Here is a 19009-nt window from a genome sequence, read left to right on the forward strand (position 1 = left end):
GCCATCCTCTTGTGTGTGGCTGGCTCAGCACTCTGGCTGCCATCTTGTGTGTGGTCGCCTCAGCCCCAGCCATCCTCTTGTGTGTGGCTGCCTCAGCCTTCTGGCTGTCATTTTGTGTGTGGCTGCCTCAGCCCCAGCTGCCATCTTGTACATCGACCTAGTCCAACTCTGAAGTGAATGTGTTGCTGTTTTGTTGGCAGTCAGGGTCAGCACCAAGGACACCAACACCAGCAGGCCAGACAGGGAATGGCACGGGTTTGGCTCAAAGCAGCCTGTCCTAACTTGTCACTGTCCTTCATCCGTGAACAGGTCCCCATGGCCAGCCACAGCAAATGTCCAACAGCAGCAGCTCCATCAGCCACTTCCTCCTGCTGGCACTGGCAGACACGCGGCAGCTGCAGCTCCTGCACTTCTGCTTCTTCCTGGGCATCTCCCTGGCTGCCCTCCTGGGCAGCGGCCTCATCATCAGCGCCGCAGCCTGCGGCCACCACCTGCACACGCCCATGTTCTTCTTCCTGCTCAACCTGGCCCTCACTGACCTGGGCTCCATCTGCACCACTGTCCCCAAAGCCATGCACAATTCCCTCTGGGACACCAGGTACATCTCCTACTCATGATGTGCTACACAGATCTTTTTCTTTCTGTTCTTCATGTCAGCAGAGTATTTCCTCCTGACCATCATGTGCTATGGCCGCTACGTGTCCATCTGCAAACCCCTGCACTACGGGACCCTCCTGGGCAGCAGAGCTTGTGCCCACATGGCAGCAGCTGCCTGGGCCAGTGCCTTTCTCAATGCTCTCATGCACACAGCCAATACATTTTCCCTGCCCCTGTGCAATGGCAATGCCCTGGGCCAGTTCTTCTGTGAAATTCCACACATTCTCAAGCTCTCCTGCTCCAAATCCTATCTCAGGGAACTTGGGCTCATTGCAGTTAGTGCCTCTTTGGTATTTGGTTGTTTTGTGTTCATTGTTTTCTCCTAGGTGCAGATGTTTGGGGCAGTGCTGAGGATCCCCTCTGAGCAGGGACGGCACAAAGCCTTTTCCACCTGCCTCCCTCACCTGGCCGTGCTCTCCCTGTTCCTCAGCACTGCAGCATTTGCTCACCTGAAGCCCCCCTCCATCTCCTCCCCATCCCTAGATCTGACAGTGTCAGTTCTGTACTCAGTGGTGGCTCCAGCCCTGAACCCCCTCATCTACAGCCTGAGGAACCAGGAGCTCAAGGCTGCAGTGTGGGGACTGATGACTGCATGATTTCAGGAAGATTAAACTGCTGGCCAATTTCTGCAAATCACCTGTAATAAAGGTAAATTTTCATACTTCTTGGTTTCATTTTAGAGGCTCTTTTTCTTTGTTTTACTTTTTTAATATTGTCCACAAAGAAGTGGTGAAAAACATAGGGGGGAAAAATGGACGGAAATGTGAGGGGAACAGAGTGAGAAACTTTACTGGCAAAGAGAGAGAAACAGGCAGCAAATGTGAGGGGAACATTGTGAGAATCCTGAGGGGGAAAGAGTGTGAAACCAGAGGGCAGCAAAAGACAGAAAACATGAGGGAAAAAATGGGTGGGAAGTTTGATGGGAAAAGTGGCAGAAAACAGGACACAAAACACGAGAGGAAAGATGAAAAGTAACATGAGGGGGAAAGAATGAAAAAGGTGAGGGGAAAAGTGTGAGAAATATGAGAGAGAAAGGGTAAGAAACATGAGGGCCAAAGTGAGAAACTGTGAGGAGAAAACTTGGAGAAAAATGACTGAGAAAAGGAGAGAGAAACAGGAGGGGAGAAAAGGGCAGGATAAGTGAGAGAAAAATTGTGAGAAACAGGAAGGAAGAAAAACCCTGGCAACAGTAGGAAGGTGGGGAAATGTGAAAGGTAAAGGGTGAGGAAAAGTAGATGTAAGGGGTGGAGAAAAAAATAAAAATTAGGAGGGAAACATGACAGGAAAACTGTGAGACTCGAGAGGATGAATGGGTGGAAATATGAGGGTGAAAAGAACAGGAAAGGTGAAGAGAGAAAAGGAGAGAAGACAGTATTGGCATAACAGCTGAAATAATTCCTAACACATTCCTCCATGGATTTGCCCGTTTATTACACAAGCCCAGGGCTTCTCCGTGTGTACATCTCCACCTCTGCCTTGATTCCTCTTTGGAAGCAGTAGAAGTGGCAGGATGTGCCCGCCAGCAGGAGCTGCTCCAAGCTGGCAAGGCGACAGGCGGTGCTGATTTCCAGAGGCTTGTGTCTCCCAGGTGAAGCCAAGGCAGGAGTGGGTTGAAGGGTGCTGGTGCTGCTGCTGCTCTGTGCCAGAGAGCCCTGGCTGGGCAGGGCACGGCGCCCACTGCGCTGCGGGATCTTTCTGCTGCCACAGCTGGGCACACCTGGCAACAAATCATGATGACTTGTGGGAAAACCAAGGGGTTTGTGGAGGCTGCATTGCTCTGCACACACCTGGGCCACCTGCAGGCAGAGCAGAGCTTTGCCCCCCAAAAGGAAAACCCAGGGGAAACATCTGGAAAAGTTTTCATTTTCATCATTCAAGGGAAGTGACTAAAATGAAATTTACCAAGCAGGGCCTGATCCCCGGTGCCGTCTCAGTGTGAGAAAGGAGGTGATGAGGAGAGAATCTAAGTTCCCTGGTACCCAGCCAAGGGGAAAGGGGACATGGTTCACACTGGGCTGGGAAAGGCAATAAAAAGCAGCATTCTGTTGGAGAGTGTGTGTGTGTTCAGCTCTTGGAAGAGCGAGATGCACACCCAGCTCAAGTGAATCCTTCCTAAGAAACAGTTCTTTTGCTTTGATGACTTTGTCCCCATTTAATTTTATCTAAGAGTTGGTTCCTCTCTAACACCTCTCTCCCAGCAGCTCAGGGCTGCATTGCACAGTGCTTGCTGTGTGCCAGACAGCACAAAGCAGGCTGGCCTGCTGCCCCTGAATACTTCTGCAACACACTGCATTTCACACCTTTGCTCTGGCTCGGTGCAGAACTCCAGCATTGCAGGCGCTTCCTCCCAGAGCTGTGTGAGGCACTGGTTCCTGCAGATCTGACCTGACAAGCTGTCCCTGCCTCACGCTGGCCTCGGTTCCCCTGGCAGAAGCACCGTGCCTGAAGGACGCTGCCCTGGGCTGGAGCTTGTGGAGCAGCCTGGCTCCCTGCCCCTGTGCCCAGAGTGCAGCACACACTGCTCACCTTTCCCAGGAGTTACAGGGCAGCTGGCACAAGAGTAGGAATCCTCAGCCAGGGATGCAGCCCTCAGCTGCTGTTTGCCTCTCTCTCCTCCTGTGCAGACTCCAGATGGCCAATGCCACCAGTCTGTGCTGTGCCCAGCACGGCCACGCTTCCCCTCGGGAGCAGCCAGCTGCCACCTGGGCTCTGAGAGCGAAGGATTCACCTGGCTCCACCAAGAGGCACCCAGGGCCGGGCTGCTGCCTCTTGAAGTTCCAAGGGCCTCATTGCAGCCTGCTGCTGCCCAGGCTCAGGCTGCTCCGGGCTTTGCCAGGGCTCTGCGGGGGCTCCAGCCTGGGTAAGGTGGAGCTGAGTCTCACCTCGCAGCCCCTGACAGCTCTGCACCAGCTCTGCACCTTTCCGAGCAGCCTCCCTGATCTTTGTGCTTCCTCACTTGAGCAAAACTCTCCTCCAGCCAAAAAGATTGCACTTTGGGATACAAATCCAAGTGGCAGGAACACAAATGCTCTCAAGTCATAGCTCAAGGCCTGCATCTGCACAGGGTATTTGGGCTGCCCCACTCCTCCTTTGGTTCTGCCTGCAAATGCCACTGCCCTTTCTGCCTCAAACACAAGTGCCACAGCTGGGTAAAACCCAGCCAGTGGGCCATGTTCCAAAGTGAAGGTGATTTTTTTTTTTTTTTAGTGGTGAATGCTCCATTTATTGAGGGTACACAGGGTTCTTTTATACATATATCATTCTTGTGCACAAGCTGTTCACATGGCATTTTACTACTCGCTATTGGCTAGTGTTATCTGCTTAAGCATTCCTTTGCAGTTACCTGTTTACACTTTGTTGAGGGAAAAAGCTGTCTCTCAGGCTCAGTGTCCTGGTTCTCATGCTCATTGTCCTTGACAGTGCTAAAACAACAGAATTTTCCCAGCATTGTTAGGCCTCTCTGTGTCTGTCTCCAAAAATCCTGCTACAATTCCCCCTTTTTCTTTTGCACAAGCTAAGCATTAGATATTGTCTTACACAAGATATTCTTAATACATGACATTACACAACTTAGTACTAATAATCCTAATAATATAAGTAATAATATAACAAACACTTGCTTAATAACAAACTTCAGCTATCTTGTAATCCTAAGGCTACTTAACTAATCTCTAAATACATTATCACTTTCTTTTACACCATGTAATTTGTTCCGCGTTAATTGCAATTTTTGTGAATTGATCCAGAATGGTCGGACAGGTTCATGCAACACATTCCTTCAAACTCTTCACACCTATGGTTATGTACTAAAAGCAAAAATCAATCACAGCACGGTTTTGTAAAACAGCATGGTTAACACTGGTAACATCCGCTGATAGTTCATCTAAAATTTGACTAGTCACATTCAATTCTGATTTGGTCCAGCGTGCTCTCTGCTTCAATGTGGTCATTGCTCTGGCGGCTGTTGCTCCTGGTATAAACATGGATGTTAACATTGTCCTAGCTTGGGACTGGAATTTAGGATCTCTCGTGTCCGTACAGTCCAACTCATGTATGGCACGTTTTCTCCGGGTGACTTTTGCTAAAGTCATCAATGCCGTTATGTTAGGGTGAAACAGGGCAAGCTTCCCCAAATAGCATGGGCCCCCATGTGGGCTGGCTGGGACTCCATTCCAAGCGCGGTCCCCACATATTAAAAATGTTCCTGGTGGAAGGCATGGTGCTGGTTTGCCAGTCAAATTACATTTGGAATGGAGTTGTTGGTGTACACTGCTACTAGATAGTCAAGCTGAATTTATTGCAGCCCATTTCTGGCTATGTATATTTAAACTCTGCTCTGTGGGGGGCTCAAAGGACACCCAACCTCCCTCACTTCTATTTGTAGAGCTGGCATTCATACATTCAAGGAGGTCTAATTCTTCAGGTGGTGAAGTAGGCGTATCATTAAGTTGCTCTATAATTTTTCACTGCCAGCCTCCATCAGCCTGGGCGGCTGAAACCTGACATTCACACCATGCTGTTTGCCACAGTAAAATTCAGCATTGTCTCATTTTTCACATAACCTTTAAAATTGTGAGGGCTCCAAAGCAGTGTTCCTATCAGACAAGTTCTGAATGGGTCTTGGGGATTGGCCAGGCTAAGGCAATTAGAATCCTGTCCAGTCATTTTGGCAAATGTCACCCATACATTAGTTTTCTTCAAAAACTGATGAGCTAATTGAGAAGATCCTGCAACACTTGTTGACACCATGAGCAAAAGGCACACAACATGCAAGAACGTCTTACCATGCGGACCTGCCACATCTCTCTCTTAATGGCCCACACTGTCTGCGCAAATCTCCAATCTGCTACTCCACCAAAATCGTCAGGAACAGGGTGAGGTATTCTCAACACTACCTGTGCTGCTTGATAAAAGGCACCAAGAGTACCACTATAGCAATGGTCACACAAACCACCCTCACGCCAAAGCTTTGGTGTCTCTCTCTCAAATCGTGCACCACAAACTCCACAGCTCAATTCTATAACTATTACTTCCTGACACTGAGGACACTCTTTTTCTTGCCACTCATGCAAGTCCTGGGAAAGTTCCAACATTCCCAAGGGGCCTTGGCGATCAAAAATGCTACAACCCAGTCTGGGTCAGGAGGGCATTGTTCACCAGGGGCCTCAACCACTACCTGTCTCAGCAAAGACTTGATGATCCGTGCTCTTCTTCCTTCTTTTCCTTCCTTGCTGGCCGAGTCCATTTACTCGGCATCCATTGTGGTCCAGATGCAAAGCTCAAAGGCCTGGGTGCAGCTGTTGTCGAATTCGCCTCAGAGGTCTCCTGATCGCTGACCAGCAGGTTTCAGAGTGACAGATTCCAGGGCCCTTGGAGATCTGTCAGTCTGGGACGAATTTGAGATCAGCTGCTCTGGCCAGAAGTGTTCCTCTTATCTTCTCCGGAGCTGACCATCTGGCTTTTTATCTTCAGAGGGCTTGTGGCATTCACTGCATGCAGAAGGCTTACTGTGACCCTGTTCAGCATGAAACCGCTTTGTCAGCAATGCATGAGTAAAAACCACCCCAGCTTGGCTCTTACTTGGCAGCTGCTGCAGCCACACAACTTAGTAAGATATCTTTGGGTTTTCACCAGCTAAAGTCTTTAGTAAATAAATTCCAAGTGGACAGTAAACAAGTATTTCACTAAGAGATGATGAAATGTTAAAATTAAAAGCAAGTCAGACTGCAGATGTAATTATACTACATTAGAAATTCCAGTTGGTGGGGATCCATTCGCCATATAGAAAGTAATTAGTAATCAAGGTAATTACAAAGACAGAGCATTTGTTTCCTGCATGCTTTTCCAGGCTTGGAATCAACAGAATTGACTACATGGAAAGTTGACTAGGGTGAACTCGGAATTCACTCTCTCAGGCAGGAGACTAGTTAAGAAGTGTTACTGATAACAAAGAAGAAAAGTTATACAACATTGACTATTATAAATTACTTTGTTCTCATTTGCTTTTAGCATTTGTCTCTTACAAGTCTTCATCAATTCCTGTAGAAACCTAACCCTTTTTCCATTCCCCTGTGGCAGCTCCCATCCCTAGTGATGGTTTGAGGGCATGGGGCAGCCCTTGATGCAGAACACGTGGATGTGCAGGAGGGCAGCAATTCTGGCTGCACACGCTGACACAGTATCAGAGCAGGTTAAACAGGGACAAGATCAGGACAATCCAGAGGACAATGTACTTATCAATAAAGCTGTTAAAACACTTGGTCAAGGAACAGCAATGCTGGGCTTATGAATGCTGTGCTATGTAAATACATTTCACTCTTGGTCATGTGGGCAACCACCAGTTGATTTGTGATCTTGGCACACACAAAGCCAAAAGTCAGGATGTAGAGGCAGAGATGCCTCTCAAAGAGCTGCACAGCAGATTTCTTGTAGATCATTGCAGCCAAGGCAATCATGGAGCCAAAATGAAGAAAAGGTGAGAGGACACTTTTTCCTGCTAAAGTGGATCCATTTTTGCCAACTGCACCTGAATATTCAGTCTTGGAATCAGAGATTGCTAAAAAGATGGTCCTTCAATCACTGCCAGTAAATTCATGATTATTATGAAGATTTGTATTTCAGTCACATCAATCATGCTGAAGCGCAGCGTTCTTGAGACGTACGTCTGTCAGTGTGCGCAGTAAAACATGAATGTCACAGCAAAACAACAGAAGAACATCCAGTCAGGGTTGGTGCTCAGCTGCACAACAACACAAATTTCCAAAACCACAAAGACTGTGGACAATGAATCACAGCTATGATCAAAAAGCTCTCTTAACGGAGTGCTGCTATTTGTCCTTCTTGCTTGTTTTCCATCTGTAGCACTCAGGGACTGGAATGCCACAGGCACAAGCAATGAATGCCCAGGAAGGCGCCTGCCTTTGAAGCTGTTGAGCAGTAACATACTAATAACAGAGTTGTAAATATATTATTAACAGTTTGATGATGGTGATCAGATTGGGGGCAATCCAGGCTGGAGAATGGATATCTGCAGTATGAATCCAATCGAACATTGTTCGAGCACTTTCAGATTTCAAGCTGTGCTCTTTTACTGTGGTTTTTTTTGCCTGTTGCAAGATTTTCTATTCATGCTGCTCACACACAGGATTGCCATCTCTGAACACGACAGGACACGCTACAGGACATGCCATGTGTCCTGCGGGTTCCCACTGTCCTTCTAGTACAACATCACGTATAATTTTGGACCATCGAGTCACTGGGGGGGGCAGGCAAAAGTGTTGCCTGGGAACTGCTTTCTGCAGTTTGTTCTAGCAATTGTTGCACTGGAGTTAACTGGGAGCTGAATGATGTTGGCTCCTCCTGATTTTTAGCATTTATTGTACATAGTTCTTGGGCTTTTTCCAGCAGCAGCTTGGTTGCTGCTTGCCCTCGCTCATCCAGGCATTGCATCACTGCCTGAATTTGATCAGTCAGTTCTTTTAAACCAATCATGGGTTCTGCCGGGGGTTCTGCTCCATCACTGGGGTCCTCCTCTAATTCGTCCGGCAGCGGAACATTGTCGGGGGAAGGTGCTCGGCAGCCGGGGTCACGGGTTCCCCTCTCTTGGTCGAGCGGTGTCTCTTCGGGCACAGCCGGGAAAGGGGGGAGCTTTGCGCATGCGTTGTGGGAGCGGCCCCGGCCCCTGGCGGCGGCGGTGCGGACTCCCGGGGCCGCTTCCTCCTCGTCCTGCCTGTTGCTGCGGGGCGGTGCGGGGGCGGTGCGGACTCCCGGGGCCGCTTCCTCCTCGTCCTGCCTGTTGCTGCGGGGCGGTGCGGGGGCGGTGCGGACTCCCGGGGTCGCTTCCTCCTCGCCCTGCCTGTTGCTGCGGGGCGGCGGGAGCGGCGGGCACCATGGAGCCGCTGCCGCGGAGGGACGGGGGCGATCCGTGGGTCGGGAGCAGCGAGCCGGGCATCGGCCAGCGGCGGTGCCGGGGCCCCGGAGGCGGCCAGAGGGCACGGCAGGGGCCCCGCGGCGCTTCCCCGACTTCGCAGTGCCGCGGAGTTGTTAAATGTCCATTTCCCCGCGCCCACTTAATCAGCTTTTGCAGTACTTTTTCTGCTACTGTTTTTCCTCTCTCAGAGAGTATAATAATAAATAACTTCAGTGCGCCAGCAAATTCGCACTCCATGCTTGCCTCCTCAATGGGGCAGGGAAGTGAGTACTCGAGCCTTGAACCTTTTTTCCTGAAACTGCCCCCTGTTCCCCTTACCAGCTCAGCCTCGCACTCTTTGCAAGGACGGCGAGCTTCTACCTCAATGCTGATGCATCTCTCGGCAGATCAGCGTCTGACCGCTATTTTCCGGACGTCTCACCTCAATGCAGCTGCATCTGTCGGCGAGTTCAGCGTCCAACCGCTCAGCGTCCCACCGCTAATTTCTCCTCCAGGTCGTCACCCCAAGGTCCCCGTTCGGGCGCCAGTTGGAGGTGATTTTTGAAAAGAAAGAAAAACAAAACAAAAACAAAAACATGGGGAACAGCCAGAGTCAAACACCTTCTTCACAGAAGTAGTGGTGAATGCTCCATTTATTGAGGGTACACAGGGTTCTTACATACATATATCATTCTTGTGCATAAGCTGTTCACACGGCATTTTACTACTCGCTATTGGCTAGTGTTACCTGCTTAAGCATTCCTTTGCAGTTACCTGTTTACACTTTGTTGAGGGAAAAAGCTGGTTCTCAGGCTCAGTGTCCTGGTTCTCAGGCTCAACATCCTTGACAGTGCTAAAACAACAGAACTTTCCCAGCATTGTCAGGCCTCTCTGTGTCTGTCTCCAAAAATCCTGCTACACACCCTCACTCCTGGCCCAGGGCAGGGCTGCAGTGCTCTTGGTGGCACCTTGGGCTTGGCACACACTTGAGGAGGGTGTCTGTTTTCACTGGGGAAACTCAGGAGTTTTAGATTGCTTCAAAAATAGAAGAAGAAACTCCCTCTTTGGTTGTGTGCAGCCAGTTCTCTGAGCAAAAATGGTTCCAGGTGAGTGAGGAGAGACCGGATGGGGTTGGGGAATGTGGAGCAAGGTTGTCCACACTGGGTCAGATCACAATGCACAGCTTCTCTGAGCAGGCCAGACCTCCTTGGGAGACCCTGGTTCAGTATCAACCACAGGTTGCTGCAATCACCTCTTGTGTAACGAGAACAGTAATGAAATACACCCTTGAAAGTAGGAATACATATTTCTTAGAAACTCTTTGAAATATTTCTCCATAACTGCAGCAGGAAAACTTCCTAATGAATGGCACTAGACCAGAGGGAACTCAAGTCACAGCCATGGTTTGTCAGGACTTGCTTGATCCTAATGAGCCCTGTGGTGGATTTGTTGCTGAGCCCTGGAACCCCAGGGCCTGAGAGGGGATTGCACAAACCTTTCCAGGAGTGAAAGTCAGAAGAAAAACCCAAAGTGTCTCAATGCATCAATGGGTGCCACAGAGGTCCATCCCCAACGCAGGCTCCTCATGGAATCTGTGACCCAGAGAACTGGAGGCCAGGATTGCACAAAAACCTCTCAGAGACTCAGTGTGGGAAGGAAAATCCAAAGTACCTTAAACACCTTGAGTATCTCAAAGCATTAATGAGCCCCACTGAGTGTCAATGCAAAGATCTCAAGGGACTCCTTAGAGCAGATAATTGGAGGCCATGATTGCACAAACCTCTCAGAGACTCAGCAGCAAAAAGAAGTAGTTAAATTACCCCTGAGTACCTTGAAGCCTTAATGAGCCCCACTGAGTGTTGTCACTGGCTAAGAATCTCAAGGGACTCGTTAAAGCAGAAACTTAGAGGCCGTGCTTTAAGAAACCTCTCAGATTCAGTGTCAAAAAAAAGTTCCTTAATAAACCTTGAGTATCCTGAAGTATTAGTGACCTCCACTGAGTGTTTTTACAGACTAAGAATCTCAAGGGACTTTTTAAAGTAGATAATTGGAGGCCATGATGGCACAAACTTCTCATAGAGTCAGTTTTAAAAGGGAAACACCAAGTACCTTAAAACAACTGAAGTACCTTGGAGCATTAATGAGCCCCACTTTCTGTCATTACTGACAAAGCCTCTCAAGGGACTAATTACAGCAGATAATTGGAGGCCATGATTGCACAAACCTCTCAGAAACTCCAAGGCAAAAGCAAACCCAAAGTCCTTTGAAAAACCTGCAGTCCCTGGGAGCATTCAGGAGCCCCCCAGGGCCATTGCTGACCAAGGCTCCCCAGGGACTCCTTCCAGCAGATCCCTGAGGCCACTGGGATGTGAGGGGGATGCTGAGGGCAGCACAAGGGGCTGACAGTGCCCAGCCTTGCTGGGGCTGTGCCAGGAGGCCCCAGGGCCTCAGGACAAGGTGTCTCCTCACAGCCCTTGGTGGCACAGAGGCTGCTGTGCCCCAGGGCACCAAGACTTGGCTTCTCTTTGTCCCCACCTGTCATCACTGCCTCCAGTTCTCTGCTCTGCCTGGGGCCTGGGGACACTTTCTCTGTCCTGTCCCTCAGTGGAACCTGTTAAAATTTCAAGAAACTTTGGAGTTGGATTCTGACTTGGAATTCTTGAGAGGTTTCTTCAGCTCCCTCTCAGGGACTGATGTTCAGGGCCTCAGCACAAAGCCCCGAGAGGGTCATTAAAGTCCTTGTGCTGTGTCTGTGCTGCTGAGCTGGGCCGGGCTCCTGGCACAGAGGCAGCTCCTGGCAAGGGCAGCGCTGCAGAGAGACAGCTCTGCCCAGGAGCAGCTCCTGAGCACAGCCCAGCAGGGCTGGGGCACTGCCTGCAGCCAGCCCGGGCACAGCACACGGGCACAGAGGGGTGAAACTCAGCCTGGGCTGGCAGCACAGAGCAGAGCTCACTGAGGGCTCACTCGAGGAGAAATCCTCACAGGGTTGGGAACAGTCACTCTCCGGCTGGGGGAAGAGAAGCTGCAGCTCCTGCAGGGATCTCCTGGAGCTGGCACATGCCACAGCTTTGGGGCCCTTCCAGGAGGACTCTCCGAGGTGCTGCAGGGCAGGGATGTGGCCCTAGGGCAGGGCTGGGTGTCCCTGCTGCAGCAGCCGAGGCACAGCCCAGGGCAGCTCCCTGTTGCCAGGCTCTGCTGCAGGGCTGAGCAGCCGGGGCTGCAGCCAGGGGTGCCCAGGGCTGTCCTGCAGAGCAGGGTGCTGCAGCCCAGGGCGCTGTGCTGGGCCAGGGACTCTGCTGCCTGCCAGGGACAGCTCTCAGCCGGCCCGGGGAGCTGCTGCCAGCGCTGGGGAGAAGCTGTGGGGGGAAGGAGCCGCCCTGAGCAGGGCAGGTGCTGCTGCTGAGAGGTGCTGTGTGGGGCAGGGCTGCTCCCAGCTCCAGACCAGCCTGGGCACAGCTCCGGAGGACACTTGCCAAAAGAAGGTAAGCCTGGGATTGCTGTAAAGATCAGGAGCTTTCCTGAGAGTGTTTCTATTTCCTGCTTGGAGAAGGATGGGAAAGTTGGGGGATGACAAAAAGATTTTTGTTTTTTATACATTTTTCATATATTCATATCTCTGTTAACTACTATGATATAGTTATAAATCTATAATCCTTAATTAACTCCATTCAACTACTATTACATAGTAGTAGATAAGTATAATCCTTCATTAAAGGTAGTATGTTTCCTACACTTTCTCTTAGATTTTAGAACAATAAGCTTCTAAATACATTCCTGAAATACTGTATAGTCTTAGTATCAGGAAGGGAACCTACAGGATGAACATTTTGGTTTTTAACCACAGGGTGATCAGTCATAAAACAAGCAGGGCAAAGAAGCCCATGGTCCTATTCCAATGGATTTACCCACGGCTGTGTAACTGGGGCAACTGAATCTCCTATTGGATGTTCCTGTAAAATATATGAATTAATCAACCTTAATAAATTCTTGCGATCTAGGGCCGGGTATGCCACTCCCCTGATCTTGTCACTGTCATCGGGTGCTCTCAGGGAGGCTCTGGCATTTGCAGCAGCTGAGTCAGGCACTGCCCTTGGGATTGCTGCCAGGCAGCTGTGTCCATGGGAATGGGGCTGTCCAAGCTTGCCTGGGACCTGTGGGGCTGTGGGCAAAGGAGTCCATGGGAAAGGGGAATGAGCTGAGCCCCCTCCCTGAGATCCCATCATGGGCACACCCGGGGATCTCCTTGCTGTGTCCTTGCAAGCTCTGAGCTGCCCTCCTGGCTGCAAATCTGTGCAGAGCCTCTGGGAGTGCCCTGAGTGTCCCACAGAGAAGTGCAGAGATGCCAGAGCTGAGGAAATGCTGTTGGGTTTGCCAAGGGAGCCGTGAGTGTCCTTGGCAGAAAGGGGTGCTGAGCCCTTGCCCAGTGGTGGCTCCAGCCCTGAACCCCCTCATCTACAGCCTGAGGAACCAGGAGCTCAAGGCTGCAGTGTGGAGACTGATGACTGGATGGTTTCAGAAACATTAAACTGCTGGCCAATTTCTGCAAATCACTTGTAATAAAAGTCATCTTTGATACTTCTTGGTGGTTTTGTTGTGGCTTTTTTTACTCTGTATTATTTTTTAATAGCGTCAAAAAAATCTTATTGCTTTTGCCATTTCTCATTTTGTTTCTCTCCACCTTCCCTGTGGCCACAGACTGTGTCAATGAGGGCCTGCAGTCTTGGTGACTTTAAAGGGACGCAGGCATCTTGCAACCAAGTTTTCTGCAGAGATCTCCCTTTTGTTCCCTTCTCTGCAGCTGCAGCAGCAATGTCTGTGTGCAGAGCTGGGGCAGATCAGTGCTGGCACAGCAGCTGTGCCCAGGAGCAGCAGCACTTGGTGTTGCCAGTGCTGCTCCCGTGCCCCTGCCCCGCTGCCCTCCTGGCCCTGGTGTTGCTGTAGGGCCTGAGTGCTCTCGGGGCCGGGCACAGTGCTGGGGGTGGCAGTGCCGGGGCTGCAGCAGGGACAGGCCATGGGCACTGCTGGGGCAGCGCTGACGCCTCAGGGCAGGGCCTGGGGGCTCCAGGCTCCTTGCCCAGGCTCTCTCCAGAACACGCCCAGGCCAATGCTCAGCAGAGAAAAAGCCCCGTGAGCAGCCCCAGGGTGGCCGTGGGCAGGCTGGGGGCAAACAGCATGGCTGGGGCTCTGCAAGGTGCCTGGGGGAGATGGGAAGGAGCAGCAGAGCAGGGGCTGATCCATCCCCACTGCGCTGGACACCCCAGGGCAGCGTCCCAGAGCGTCCTCATGCACCTGCCAACAACATCCCCCCTCTGCAGCCCTGGCCTCTCCCCCAGCTCACACAGGTGCCACTCACACATCCTTGCAGGCACAGACACGGCAGCACTGGCTCAGGAGCCCCTGTTTGCACTGCCCAGAGCAGAGTGAGCACCCCCATGGTGTTGGTGTGGGGAGATGAACCTGAGGGAGCACAAATGCCATTGTCAGCCCCTGGGGCCAGGAAGGGCTGGGGCACAGCAGGGAAACCACTCAGGTTTGTTGTGGCCTCTGAAGTCAGCCAGAAAGTTTGTTCATGAGCTGTGAGTTTCCTGTGCCACTGCAGATGTTGTTGCTCAGAGCCAGGGCTGCCTGGCAGCCACTCCAAACTGCCCCAAGCATTTCCTTTGCTTCACCTTGGCTTTCTTTACCCTTCCTGCTAGAAATTTCTTCCTATTGCCCACCCCTGTTCCCTTCTCTGCAAACAGCCCATCCCTGGTTGCCCTTTCCTCTCTGGCCCCACTCCCCATTTCAGTTCCTGAGTTCCCGGCACCATGGGAACATCCCTTGGGCAGCAGGATCATCCTCCAAGTGCTTCAGGAATTGTCTGCAGGCTCCTGCAGTGCCTCGTGCTGCTCCCTTGCCACAGGCACCACAGGCCAGGGGTGCACATCTGGGCTGCTGTGTCTGGCTGTGGGGCTCCCTGTTCTGGGCAATGAGGAGGAGCTGGACCCTGTGCAGAGCCCTCCTACCCTCCAGCAGATCCACACTCACACCCAGCTTGGTGTCATCTGCCATTTGTTAATGGTGGACTCGATCCCCTCACCCAGATCATCAATGAAGACATTAAACAGGGACTGGGGCCAACACACATCCCTGGGGGACACCACCAGTGACTGGACACCAACTGGATGCAGCACCAGCCCCAGCACTCTCTGGGCCAGCCTCCAGACAGTTCTTCATTCTCCCAGTGAAGAGGGAACCTGCCCAAGCTGTGGGCTTGCAGCTTTTCCAGGGAATGCTGTGGCTCACGGTGTCAAAGGCTTTGCTGCAGTCCAGGCAGACACATCCACAGCCTTTCCCACATCCACCAGGCGGGTCACCTGGGTATAAAAGGAGCTCAGGTTGGTCAGGCAGGACCTGCCCCTCCTAAACCCACGCTGGCTGGGTCTGATCCCTCAGCCATGCCGTAGGTGCTGTATGATGGCACTTGAGGTGATCTGTTCCATGACCTTGCCAGGCACCGAGGTCAGGCTGACAGGCCTGGAGCTCCCCAGATCCTCCTTCCAGCCCTTCTGGTTGGCTGCTCTGTGCACAGTTCATTGTTCTCCCGCAGCAGATTCCGCCAGGTAAAGGTGCCAAGGGGAAACCGTGGGACCAAGGGTTTCTTGTAACTCGTCACGATTTGTGTAATTACTTTAATGCTTGTCTGTGTATCAGGATCAATATTGGAGGGGTCCTGTACATTTTGGAGAAGTACATTTTCATAGTAACTCGGCTTACAAGCGGTTAGTATTAGATGTTGTTTGTTGCATTGATGTGATTTCTGTTTTAACAGTAAAGAGCATGGAGTGTCTCATCCATGTAACTCTGATACATGTAAGAATACTCCTCCAAGCTCCTCAGATTCAATGGTGAATATACAGTTCAAGTGGATTTCCTCTGATTTTACCACAAGAGTAGTGAAAGTCTGCAGAAACCTGTTAGAGGCTGCTACACAGATTGTTAATCTAGAACAAGTGATTGACAGAAGAGTAAAAATCTTCGATGCTTTGCTGTATGCACAAGGTAAGAAACCCTTTGAGATGTCTTGTATTTTGTAAATTAGGACTTTATTAAGTATCTTTTGGTAGAGGTACAGAAATTATGAATCTTGTGCTAGTATTCCAACTCTTTTACAAAAAAAGGTTAAATTAAAAAAAGCACAATTTTCTGTTTAGAGACCTTCATTTGCATTCCTTTTTGAACATAATTTACTTCTTTTTGTCTGTATTTCTACTGATAGTGAAAATACATTAAAAAGGATCAAACTTTAGCAGTTTTCTTTTAAAGACACACAGAGGCAGCATACTTTACTATTTTTGTTCCACTTAGCGATTTAGAGTTTATGACCAGCTTCAGCAAACATGGCATGCGTGGTACCCAAAATATTGAGTACTTCTATGTTTTTTTAGAAGTAACCAGTAGGCTGGAGGACAGACTCAGTAACCAAGATGAAAATGTTAATATGAGCTCAGCTTACCAGACACCCCAAAGTCCACCTGAAAGTTTTCGCACAAATCCAGAGATACCAAAGTTATGCTCATTCTGTTGCTCATGTGTTACATTCTGTCATCTGTTTAATGAGATTTTTAGGTTATTCTGATTTAGCACTACATTATTTTTTATTACATGCCTAAAACGTGGGATAGCAAGATGTGGGAATAGTGATACTAATCTTTGTTGATAGAAAAAGTAGTATTTTGTAGCAAATAAAGAACATAAAATGTTTTATAAACTCTATAGAGGTGAAAAAATACATTTTTGTTGTTTTTTGCTGTTTTTTTTTCCCCTAGTGAAAATTCCACTGAGTGATCAGATTCTTGATGACTTATGTGGATTGCTGTCTCTGCCCTGGATTTACAGCCATCCTGATGATTCTTCTTTTAAGCCATCTATCTGGGGGTTGGTCCTCTAGTTTTGAATCAAAAAACTGCACAGAGTTTCTGTAAGTATGTTAAAGTATATGAAGTCTAGTTCCACTTTGGAATGATTGTTCTAAAGTAAAATTATTTTATTTGCCTTCATATGATGATTGATGGTATTAGAAGCTTAAATCAAGTAATTATTTGCTTTTTTTTTTCTCTTTAGCACCCCAAACTCAGTCACACTGTGTGTTCCTTCTGTCTCTCTTCCCAAGAAACATTCATCTGGATTGGAGAAAATCAGTTTGTCACTGGGCATTACAAAGTCACCATGAAGTAATTCGGGCTACTTGTGTTAAAGGATTCTCTCTGCTGCTTCATCCTGTGCAGTCCTGCAGCATGATTCCCAGAGCTCTGTTGTATGTACTAATGCAGCTTTTCTGTCTCTGTGCAAGAAGAATAATGGGCAAATAATAAATGGAGTATAAGCACAAAAATGAATGTTCATTTCATATGAAATTTGCTGGATCTTAATTTCAGAAATCATCAGATAGCAACAGGATAGGTGCACATGATGATGTCTGTGTGCCAGACTAGTGTTCACTTACTGTGTCAGTGTACAAGTTCCTTTGGTAGCTGAAGACCCCAGTTTAATACAGGGCAGGGAGGGGAGATACCTTGGTCAGTGGAATCCATGTTGTATTTTTCCATGTCTCTTAAAATCTTTGCAGCTTCTCTGCCAGAGACATGATGTAGCCTTAGTGGTACTGGCCCAGCTGTAAGATTATGAGTTTATTTTTTTATTATTATTATTGTTTTGTTCAGTTTTATTGACTTTCGGGGGGTCTTTTGGAATACTGAAGTTCTGTTCAGCAAAAACACCAGAATGGTGTGTGCAGTCATGATTTGCTAGTTCACTTCTAAAGGTTTAATCTAAACTCCATTCAGATGGTGACTTTTTTTTAAAGTTACTTACCTGATTGATTGCTAGATGTTCTGTGCATATGAACTGCAGTGGTTGCTTTTGATTGCAGTGAGAGGTTGGCATCATCATTTAGTCTCTGACAGAAATATGTGTTGAAAGTCTGAGCTGGGAAAAATGTAGTTGATGCAGTATAACCTGCTGTTTTCATTCTTAGAAGCAATTCAGGTGTTATTTTAAAGTAGTTGTTTGATTTCTCAGCTATGCTTTCATGCAGCGCTTGTCTCATAGTGGATGTATAGGCTGCTAAAAGTGGCCTGAGGAACTTGTGCAGGGATTCTTTGGGTTCTCTTTAAAGCAAAGGCTTCAACCTAATCTTGACCCAGCTTTCATTCTTGTCTGTTCAACCTCAGAAACATGGAGCTGGATTTGGAGCACAATTTGGTGTTCCCCTTAAAAAAAACAACAACACCCACCCCCCACACACACAAAAAACCCAAACCAACCAACCAACCAACTGAAAAACAGACAAACAAAACCACCAAAAACATACAAACAACAACAAAAAACCTGACTAGTTTGTGTTTGAGAACACCAGTGTTCTTTTTAAGTCTTTTTATTAAACAAGTGTTTTGGTGTTGTTAATATATCATATATGGTCTGATGATCCCTGGGTTGGCCCTTCTGAGAGAAAGCCATGAGAGGAAGTTTAAGGATGAGATGGAACCAGCTGTGTGCAGCCAGCAGCCTTCCAGAGCCACTGCATCCCAAGGCTCATGCTGCTTCTGTTCACTGCATCACTTTTGGTAGGAATGAGGATGAAGTTCCCACCTTTCTTCTTGCTTCAAATTTTGGGATATCGGTGTTCTTGCCTGGCAACACAGTGCTGAATAGGAGTTACATTTTCAGGTGGCAGTCACAGACACCTGCATTTACTGTCTAAAAATCTACTTGGCTCCTTTGCTGTTCAGTGCAGTGACACAGCAGTGGTGGGGAGAAGGCAGAACTGGATGGGACTGCTTTTGTTTGAAGGTTAAGTGCAGCCTCCCCTGTATTGTCTGTTCGTCTTAGAGCCTGCTGTACAGAATGAAAGCGGTCTGCTGTGAGCAAGTTGAACGAATGCTGCATGAATTTAATTCATTCTGAAAAGCATATATGGTAAAATGCATTTGTTTACTTCATCCTGCGGAATGGGGCCTTTAAGTCTGCTTCTAATTTATTCCAAGTTAGAAATATGAGGTAAACGCAGAAATCATGCATTAATAAAGTCTCTTTATGTTCCCAGCTGGCAGGAGGAATAACAGTTGTGGTTTGCTGAAAATTACTCTGGGCCAACAATTTTGATGTGATTTTAGGTTTTATTTTCAGCCATGTAGGAATTCTCCTGCCATGCTTTCTTTTTTTGTGTTTTATGAGAAGTTAGTATTTTTGTTCATCCCTAAAGAAGGCGTAAAGAATTTTCTTTTATTTCTTTTCTTTTTTTTTTTTTCCTTTTTTTCCCCCCCTCCCCCCAGAAGAGAGCATCAGCAAAGTCAGTGTTTATCCAGTGTTTATCACCAATGGAAGAGCTAGTAAAAATAAATACATAAAATGAAAGGACGCATTTGCAAGTAGTTATTTATGGAACAGACAGTGTCAGTGAAT

The 19009-nt window shown here is 48.6% G+C and overlaps 1 long non-coding RNA gene and 1 pseudogene across 1 annotated transcript; one reads left to right on the forward strand and one right to left on the reverse strand.

Annotated features, from left to right (window-relative positions):
* Window positions 1-6744: 6744 nt before the first annotated feature.
* LOC120747815 (choline/ethanolaminephosphotransferase 1-like) lies at window positions 6745-8608 on the reverse strand (annotated as a pseudogene).
* A 6774-nt stretch (window positions 8609-15382) lies between these two features.
* LOC120747816 (uncharacterized) lies at window positions 15383-17350 on the forward strand. Its single transcript, XR_005699204.2, has 3 exons — window positions 15383-15607; window positions 16375-16526; window positions 16670-17350. It is a non-coding gene; the product is annotated as an uncharacterized LOC120747816 (long non-coding RNA).
* The last annotated feature ends 1659 nt before the right edge of the window (window positions 17351-19009 follow it).

This window comes from Hirundo rustica, unplaced genomic scaffold (assembly GCF_015227805.2).
Source record: "Hirundo rustica isolate bHirRus1 unplaced genomic scaffold, bHirRus1.pri.v3 scaffold_210_arrow_ctg1, whole genome shotgun sequence".
In the NCBI taxonomy this organism is placed as follows: Eukaryota; Metazoa; Chordata; class Aves; order Passeriformes; family Hirundinidae; genus Hirundo; species Hirundo rustica.